Source organism: Vigna angularis, chromosome 7 (genome assembly GCF_016808095.1).
Source record: "Vigna angularis cultivar LongXiaoDou No.4 chromosome 7, ASM1680809v1, whole genome shotgun sequence".
NCBI classification, from domain to species: Eukaryota; Viridiplantae; Streptophyta; class Magnoliopsida; order Fabales; family Fabaceae; genus Vigna; species Vigna angularis.
In genome coordinates this window covers 9,486,352-9,495,744 of record NC_068976.1, presented here as the reverse complement: position 1 = coordinate 9,495,744, position 9,393 = coordinate 9,486,352, and positions in this window count along the sequence as shown.

Below are 9,393 nucleotides of genomic sequence, written 5' to 3'. Positions count from 1 at the left end.
TGCCAATATAGGGTTCCTCATACTATTATCATGGATAATGATAGGCAATTCATTGACAAAGGGTTGGCTGAGTTTTATATCGGGTTGCATATTCGACATGTGACAAGCTTAGTAGACCACCCACAAACCAATGGCCAAGTTGAAGCTACTAACAAGCTTATATTGAATGAGCTAAAAAGAAGAATAAGTGAAGCAAAAGGAAAATGGGCTGAGTAGTTGATGGAAATCTTGTGGGTTTATAAGTGTATGCCACAAGCCATAACTTAGGAAACCCCGTATAGTTTGGTATATGGAGTGGATGATGTGATCCCAATGGAAATTGGGGAACCCTCTTTAAGTCGCCAACTCTTCAACTTATGTCTTAATGAGGAAAGGTTCTAACTACTCTAGAATTAACTCAAGAATTATAATACAAGGTCAAAATAAGGGAGAAGGCTTCCGAGATCAGAGTAAGCACTGATGCAAAAACAGCGTATAACATCACGCGTTCAACGTCTAACCACTCAATAGCCAACGTTAAAAATGACCAGTGGAAATTTTGTAAATAAATGCAATTATTAAACGTCGTTTAGAATTATAATTCGACGTAAAAGGATATAAAACGTCGAATGTCTCAGCGTTAGACGTCAAAAGGTTAGTGAATTCAATAAAAATTTAAGCGGGAGATTGAAAATTCATTCACTTTATCTTAGTGCGCGAGACCCTCTTCTCTGCTCAAACTTTTCTCGAACGAAGTTTGACGACCATCACATGTAATCTTTTTTTCATTTGATACAAATGCATGTTAATTAACTACTTTAAGTATGATTTTCGTTTGTTTTCACCGATTATATTTGTGTTCTTATCCTTCATAAGCGCATTCTGCTTTCTCTCTCACTGGTGGCAACACTTTATTCTGATGAACTCACCTTTTGAAGGTTAGTTTTCGTTTTCGTTTTGAAGAACTTATTTGTTTAACTTGTTTATTGTTTTTTTTTAACTTGTTTGTTGTTGTTGTTTGGTTGAACTTGTTTGTTGTTGTTTGATTGAACTTGTTTGTTGTTTGATTGAACTTGTTTATTGTTTGTTATTGTTATTTGTTGTTGATCCTATATTATCATTCATAGTTTTGCTTTTCAGGTTTCGTAGAGTTGTAAAAAAGGATTACAATTAATTAAAAAAATAAAAAAAAATTGATTAACGTCGTATATTGACAAAATTCAACGCTAAATTAATGTCGTATATTGAAAAAATTCGACGTTAAATTAACGTCGAATTTTTTAAATTCGACGTCAATTTAACGTCTTCTGATATGACGTTGTTCTCGAATTCGACGTGAAAGGCTAAAAATATTCGACGTTGTACGTTGTTTTTGTACTAGTGAAGTAGAAGATATAATTCTAAAACCCAAATCTTTCCTTCCTAGGGATTTAGTTTATCGAATGGAAAGTGATACCCGTAAGCATGACGAGAAGTTTTTGGCAAACTAAGATGGACCATTTCGAGTAAGAGAAGTTGTTGGAAAGGGGGCATACCGGCTCGAGCATTTATCAAGAACTATCAACAAATGGAACGCATCATATTTGAAATTGTGCTATAACTGATATTATTGTATTTCTTGACGATGTACTATTTCCTATCTTGATTTTTTGTTCCTAAGGAAGGTTTTGATCAAGGAGATTTTATTAAGGCATCTATTCAATAAAGATGAATTTTTCTTTTTATATAATGTGTGTTCAACCCCTATATAACACATTTAAGTTTGGGTAAGGAAGATCCCCTATCGAGATGATCCTTCCCATAACTTTAATACTCATCTAAGTTTGGATAAGAAAGCTTCATTTGTTGAGATGATTCCTCCCATAAATTCATTTTTCATTTAAGTTTGGGTAAAGAAGCTACATCAATCAAGATGATCCCTCCCATAACTTTTATTTTCATCTAAGTTTGGGTAAGGAAGCTTCATCTATAAAGATGGTCCCTCCCATAACTTCAATTTTCATCTAAGTTTGGGTAAGGAAGCTTCATATGCCAAGATGATCCATCCTCATCCTTATGTTTGTATGTCAAATTTAATTTGGAAAATCAATATCTTATCGAGATGGTCTACTCATTTATCATACTAAAGTACGAGTTGTTTCAAAGACCATAAATGTAAAGCACATACAAAAGAGGAAGACAACATCTCGACCATCGCATTCAATATATGGTCAAAAGGTATAGGTCACATAGCCTACTACATCAAAAGGTCCACTGAAACAGGGCATGCCTACATCAAGTTGAAAACTAAACACAGAAAATACAAACATATTATATTTAATCCTTAAGTCTCTCCTAGAATATGGGTTTTCTCGGCCTTAGATAAGGAGGGTTCAACACTCTTTATACCTACAATAGAAACTAAGGCCCCATTGTGCACATCCTTATCAATGTTGAATGTTCATCTCTAATGTGTATATTAAACAAGAAGGCAACATGGTATAAGGCTTTCTTAAAACCTTCCTCATGTTGAGTAAGCACATAACTTTCTATGTTCTTCAGGTTCTTCTTGCAAAGGCATGCTTGACTTTCTTTGTTGCAAGCTCCCCTTCTAGTTGCTCAATGGCCAATACAATTCATTGCGTTTTTTTTCTCAACTTCACTATATTTAAGGCTTCGTTCTTCTCACTATTGGATGTAGCCAACTCTTCCTTGAAAGTCCCAATCTCAAAAGTTAGCTTCCTAGTAACTGGCATTTGCCTCAGATTATGATTTTTTATGTTCTTTTCAGAAAGTGGAAGAGGTTGCATGTCCCCTGTCTCTGCACAACTCAGCACTTGTAGGTCGAGTAGAACCCTCACCAACAAGGTTCTTCTTCTTTTCCTCCTCTTCTTCTAGCCTTTTCTTTCTCAATTGAACAAACATCTACGTCTTAGAAAGACCAATGGCTGCTATGATGTCATGACTCTTCCTTTGCCAACTAATAGGATGTTATGACTCCTTATTTGTTATTTGCAATACCCCTTCCAGACATTCATAAAAAATCTACAATATTGGAAGCCGAATACATCTTGGCCTATGTGGATATTATATATTATATTCATAAGCTAACAAGGGGTCGTTTCATTTATGATTGAACATGTCCTGATTGAAAGAACGAGTACAAGTTTAAAATATCATTCCAAAGGCATAAGTCTTCTTACATTTGATTTACCTCGAGATTGTGAAGACAAGATCATTTGAGAGAGACTAGGATCATCTAAAACATCTCTAGTTTTGAAGTTTAACAAACAACATTAAATGAAATAGTCTTGGGTAATTAAGCATGTAAAAATAAAAAACAGCATAAACACAAAGAACAAAGTGCAATAATTATAAAATGTCTAAACACTAAAAGTTGGAGAAGACAAAAATACTCAATGTCAAAGAAAAACTAAAAATAACATAGGAGTACAAAGTCTAGATTAGAAGAATCTATACAACAAGTCTAATCAAGGTTATGTCTAAAGTTACGTAAGATGTTAAACAATATTAGAAATAAGCCGAAACAACATAGGAGCATAACAGAAGTTGACACAATAGACCTAAAAACATATAACAAGTACAAGAAACATCTAAGTAAAACTAACAAAACGCTGAGCGCAACAATGTACAATATCTGAAGAACTTAATGTGAAAAACGTAAGAATACACTCTTAGCTTAAAGGACAACACATATATAGCTCTTGAGAAGAACATAAAAAGTATCACGCAACTAATCAATATCGCAAAAAGAGAGAAAGGTTGATAAGATAAAGATCTAGATCATCTAGTGACCTCACATGATCTAAAAACTAATAGATAAAGACCACGAGCAAAATAGATTAACAAAGTATCACCTTTGTAAAACCTATATTTTCAAACAAAAGGTCTAGTATAAAAGATAAAAGTTGAGGACAAAGCTTTGAGAAAAGCTTTAGTGAACGCTCTAATACATAAGTAGATGCACCACTAAACGATTTCCTTATACAATGCACCAGTGAGAGTTTCGTTAAACGCATTCTTGCTATACCTAGCTAAACAAACTAGACGAGCTCTCACTATAAAATGATTTTTTTAGTAAACATACTAAAGGTACAAATATTATTCCAAAAACATATGATCAAAGATGTCTTACCAAATGCGCTCTTGAACTCAACGAGTATTTGCTAAATAAAGCGTTATTAGGAAAAGTCTCTCATAGGCTAAACGATACCATGTGCCAAACAATATCCTTCATCCACCGATGAAGTCTTCATCAACTACTTGGTATCTTAGTGAAAAGCTCAAACGATCAATTCCTACCTGAATTTAAATATTTATAGTTGTTTTGAACATGAAATAAATGTCATTAATTGCACGTCTCAAATCAAGTCAGAAGTAGGCCTAGGAGACAAAGAAGATATTCATGGAATGATCTTCTCATCAAAAGTTGTGCCAAAAAGATCGTACAATCTACTTTTGATAAAGCGGCGAAAAAGTAAGTCTGCTTTGACATGTAAACCTCAACCTACAACAACTACCTATGATAAAGGCTACAAAAAGATGATAATCAAGACAAGCATCGTCTAACGACTAAATTCTCAAAAGGCTTATAAATAAAAGATATTTGTACAAGAAGAGGATGGGAACTCAAGGAATATAAAGAAAAATCGTCCTCATGGAAAGATCAAGAATTCTATCAGAACTACTTAAAGTAAAATCTTCTTGTGTAAGAAGAGAAAGATAGAATAACTTAAAGGGATGAAGAAGTACTCTCAAGCATCATTGACATATAAGCTTAGTGTTGTAAGAGGAGAGAAGAGAGAAAATTTTTGAGAGTCTGTTAGTTTGAATTGTATTGTATACACATCCTCTCTATGAGAGTAACAGTCTAAGGACTTGTAATCAATCTTTTGATTGTAAATTCTGAAGAGAATTCAAACACTTTACGTTTAACTCGGTGAGGTTAAATTGTAGCTAGACGGGTTTGTCAAGTGGAAACCCAGAGTGGGTGAGATTCAAGTGACGTTTAACTTAGTGGAGTTAAACAGTAGCTGTAAGGGTTTGTCTAGTGGAAAAAAGGAGTAAGTTAAATTCAACTAGAGAAAATATCGAGAAGATATCTAGATTATCTAGGGATACCAAGAGTGGTGAAGAATACTGCACAACCAGGAGTGGGTGAAACTCAGTTCCAGTCACGATAACGGGGTTACTAGGTTGACTTGGAAAACTAAGAGTTTTTGAAACTCAACTAGATAACATATCGGGAAGATATATGGATTGTATAGGGATATCAGGAGTGGTGAAGAATACTGCATAATCAGGAGCGAGTGAAACTCAACTAGACAACATATCGAGAAGATATTTAGATTATCTAGGGATAACAGGAGTAGTGAAGAATATTGCACAACCAGAAGTGGGTTAAACTCAATCAGAGTCACAGTAACGAGGGTTACTGGGTTGACAACGACAACTAGGAGTGGGTTAAACTCAACTAGACAGAATATCAGGAAGATACCAGGAATGACTAAGGATATTAGAAGTGATGAAGAATATTGCACAACCAAGAGTAGGTGATACTCAGTTCTAGTCATAGTAACAGGGGTTACTGAATTTGACTAGCACAACCAGGAGTGGTAAAAATACTCACATGTACTTCATTGAAAATTTACTAGAACCCTTTAAGTTATCTTAGAAGAGAATTGGACGTAGCTCAATGGAGTGAAACAGTATAAAATGTTTGTGTGTCATGTCTTAACTTTACAAACATATTATTTTCAAATACATTAGACATTCAGAATGCAAATCACTAACATGCATGCTTATCAACAGACATTTCTTCATCTAACAGTTACTTCTCCTAAACGCTACGAAGATTAGCTAAACACCACGACTATAAATGTGCCTATCAGAACAACATTTATAGGTTAAGAATTTAGTCACTCATGAGAATCATTCAATCTCTATCAACGGTTGTTAAATATCGACTCCGAAAAAAATTTATAGAAATATTATTCAACCCCGCTTTTAGTGTTTCTCGTTATTATAGAGATTAAGGAACTAGTGTGTTGCATAGGACCAAATACATCTCGGCCTAGTTAACTTGGTGAAAATTGGTGTCTCCTATAGAGCCAATACATCTCAGCCTCGAAGGCAAAAATATGTAATAATGTCATATGAGACTAGAAACATATTGGACAAAAATATGCTAGTTTTGACAATTTAATAATTAGCATGTTTAGATCTTACGAAAATTTCAAGAAAGTATTTATTAGCATTTCAAGAAAGTATTTATTAGCGTTTATGAAAGATTTTAAAGATAATTATTAAGAATCAAGTTTATGAAAGATTTTAAAGATAATTATTAAGAATCAAGTATATAAAGGTTTATGAAAGATTTTAAAGATAATTATTAAGAATCAAGTATACAAAGGTGGCTCCGTTGTGAGGTAAAGCTATTTAGAAAATCACATACTTAGTACATCATATATTTCTCATTATTGACTTGAGTGTGGAATACTTGCAGGTAGTGTTGTCAAAATGGGTTGTAACCCGCGAGTCAACCGGGCTCACCACGGGTTTGAGCCGGGTTGGGTTTAAACAAAATATAATTTTTTTATGCGGGTTAGTTTTCAACCTGACTTACTTACAACCTGGCTCACTTGGGTTGAACCAATGGTGAGCCGGTTGGCTCACCAACCCACCTAATTTAATTTAATTATTTATTATTCTGTGTTTTAATTTTATTAGTTAGCATTTTTTTTATTATATTGTAGATGTGATAAAAAAATGTTTCAAGAGAAAAAAATATTATAGATTTATATATTATGGTGATACAAAAATTATCAATATTAAAAGCTTATTTGTTCGCGTTTTGTGCTTGTTTTTGTATTACGCTTTGATGATATGATATTTTATTTTTATTTTGAATTGCCTCTGGAGTTTAAAATTCATTTAGGTTTGAATTAAAAAATTATAATTTTTTATTTAAAAAAAACTTACAATTAAGTGAGCTAGTGACTCAACCTGTTTAACTCACCAACCCGTAAGTTGGACATGTTCAAATTTTTTCAGCTAGCTAATAAGTGAATCAAATTAAATTGACTCACTAAGTAATCAACTCGTGATGGATCGAACCAAGTCGAATCGGATTACCTATTTTGACAACTCTACTTGCCGGTACCCACTTTCCATCCGTCTTAGGCACAGAATATCCTAAGAGCACTGCATTAGTTTAAGGAAAGAGATCAAGTTCTTTTAGGACAACTTGGTTCCTTATAAAAGAAACTTAATAAATAATAGAAGTCTACATTACTTTGTATACGTGAGTATATCAATGTTACGGATTTTGCGAGGAATAAACTTTTGTAATCCTATTTTTGTTCATTATAAGACAATGTCTCGTAATCTGAAAAATAGGTTATTGCTTTCAAACGTTGACATTGGAGAATAACTATTCTGTGTGTTTAAGAAACGGAGAGCGCGGTAGTGCACGGTTTTGTATATTATAATTGTTTATTATTTATTAATTTGGTTTTAACCATTTAAAATTCAAAGTATAGTTTCTAGAATGATAATTTGACACTGAGTAAGGTTGTGAAATATAAGTTCATTTTTCGATTTTTTTTCTTTTAAAAAAAATATTAATGGTATTTCTTTGGAAAAAAAATGTGTCAATTATCTAAATCATAAGGTGTAATTAACATTGGGATATGCAAGATGATTACAACCACCATTACATAAAGTAAAATGATTACCATATGTAGGAATATTTAGCATTGGAATCAATCCACTTCGAGAAACATTAGCAACTTGAATCCCACCAAGATTTCTCCACAAAATTCAACATTTTTTTTGTTTGAATTAAAAGATAGATTTGAGGAGAAACGTGATGAAAAGTAGGATTGTTTGAAGGAAAAGAGGGTGTAAAGTGAAGAGATGAAACAAAAGTTTTTCAAAATGTGACTGATTTTATAGGTGTAATAGATAAAAAGAAAATTTAACTGATGAATTTGTAAGACTATAATTTTGCATGTGGTTAAAATTAATTTAAAATAAAATCTAATTGGTTGAAATTAATTTAAAATAAAATGTAAGTGTTTAGTTTAAATAAAAAAATATTTTAATTGGTCTAATTAATTTATTATAAAATGTGATGGTTGAAATTAATTTTGTCTTTTCATCCATATATTTTCTTCTATCTCTTCACAGAACAAGGAGAGATTTGGTATACCCATTCTTCACAATTCTTCACACCATTTCGTATAAATTAATACATACAAACAATTCACTCACATCCCTTCAAATGCGTATGTATGAACAATGCTAACACATGTATAAATGCAACGTTAACATACAATAAATACACTTTAAATCTATGGGACTTGGTGACTCTTAGAACACTTTAAATACAATAATCTCTTATACATTGCGCAAGTCAAAAGAAAGAAAGAAGAAAATTTTGGGACTCATGTAAGATGTAAGCTAGCGTGGTAACTTATATAAATCAGTCTTAGATTGAGAAATTTAACACATATTATAGTTGATATACAAAGTATTGTTAAGTGACTTTGACAAGTGTATCGAATCGTTTAAGTAATATAAAATGGTAAGATCAAGTATTATTTTCTAAGAGACTCGTGTAATATTAGTTAATTGTACTATTAACAACTCATTTAAACTTAATAACAACACATCAATCTATAAACAAGTGCAAAGAAGATAAATTTTCAAATATATAAGGTTGGACTTTGGCATTTGAAGACACTTAAGAATGAAATAGAGTAGAAATGATATGAAATGGCATTGTTAAGGTTAGGTTTCACCAATTCACTCTTGTGCATACACAATTTCATCTCCTCTCCATTAAATTACTAAAGTCAATCCACAAAATTACTCTAGCCCTAATCCCTTAGGTGAAGGTGAAAGAGCCTAGCTTTTACTTATTAACTATCAATCCCTTGATTAATTAACAAGAGACACCCGCATTATGAACTAGGAACTAAGACAATAAGTGAATCATCTTCCATCCCTAGAATTAATGAACCACTAGGACTCTTGTTTCAGTTCTAGATTACACAAGATACGTTCCCATACCCATGAATCAAAGATCAAGCCATAAACATCCATATTACATGCAAGTTTTAAGATTGGAAACAAGAATACTAGCTATTGATATAAAAGACATATATATATTCGAATCATTCAACAAATACACGAGAGTTCAAAGGTTACAACTATCATCAATAAGATGGGTTTTGCTCTCCATTTCCATGAAGAGCCTTAGAGCTTACAAAATGGCCATGGAAGAAAAAGAAGAACCCAAAAAGGAAGAAGAGAGTGTTCCCACAAACCCTAGCAGCCCTCCAAGCTCTCTTCTAAGTGAAATCGCGCCTCCAAACCACCAAAGACCCAAACCCCTTCGCGTTTTAAGGT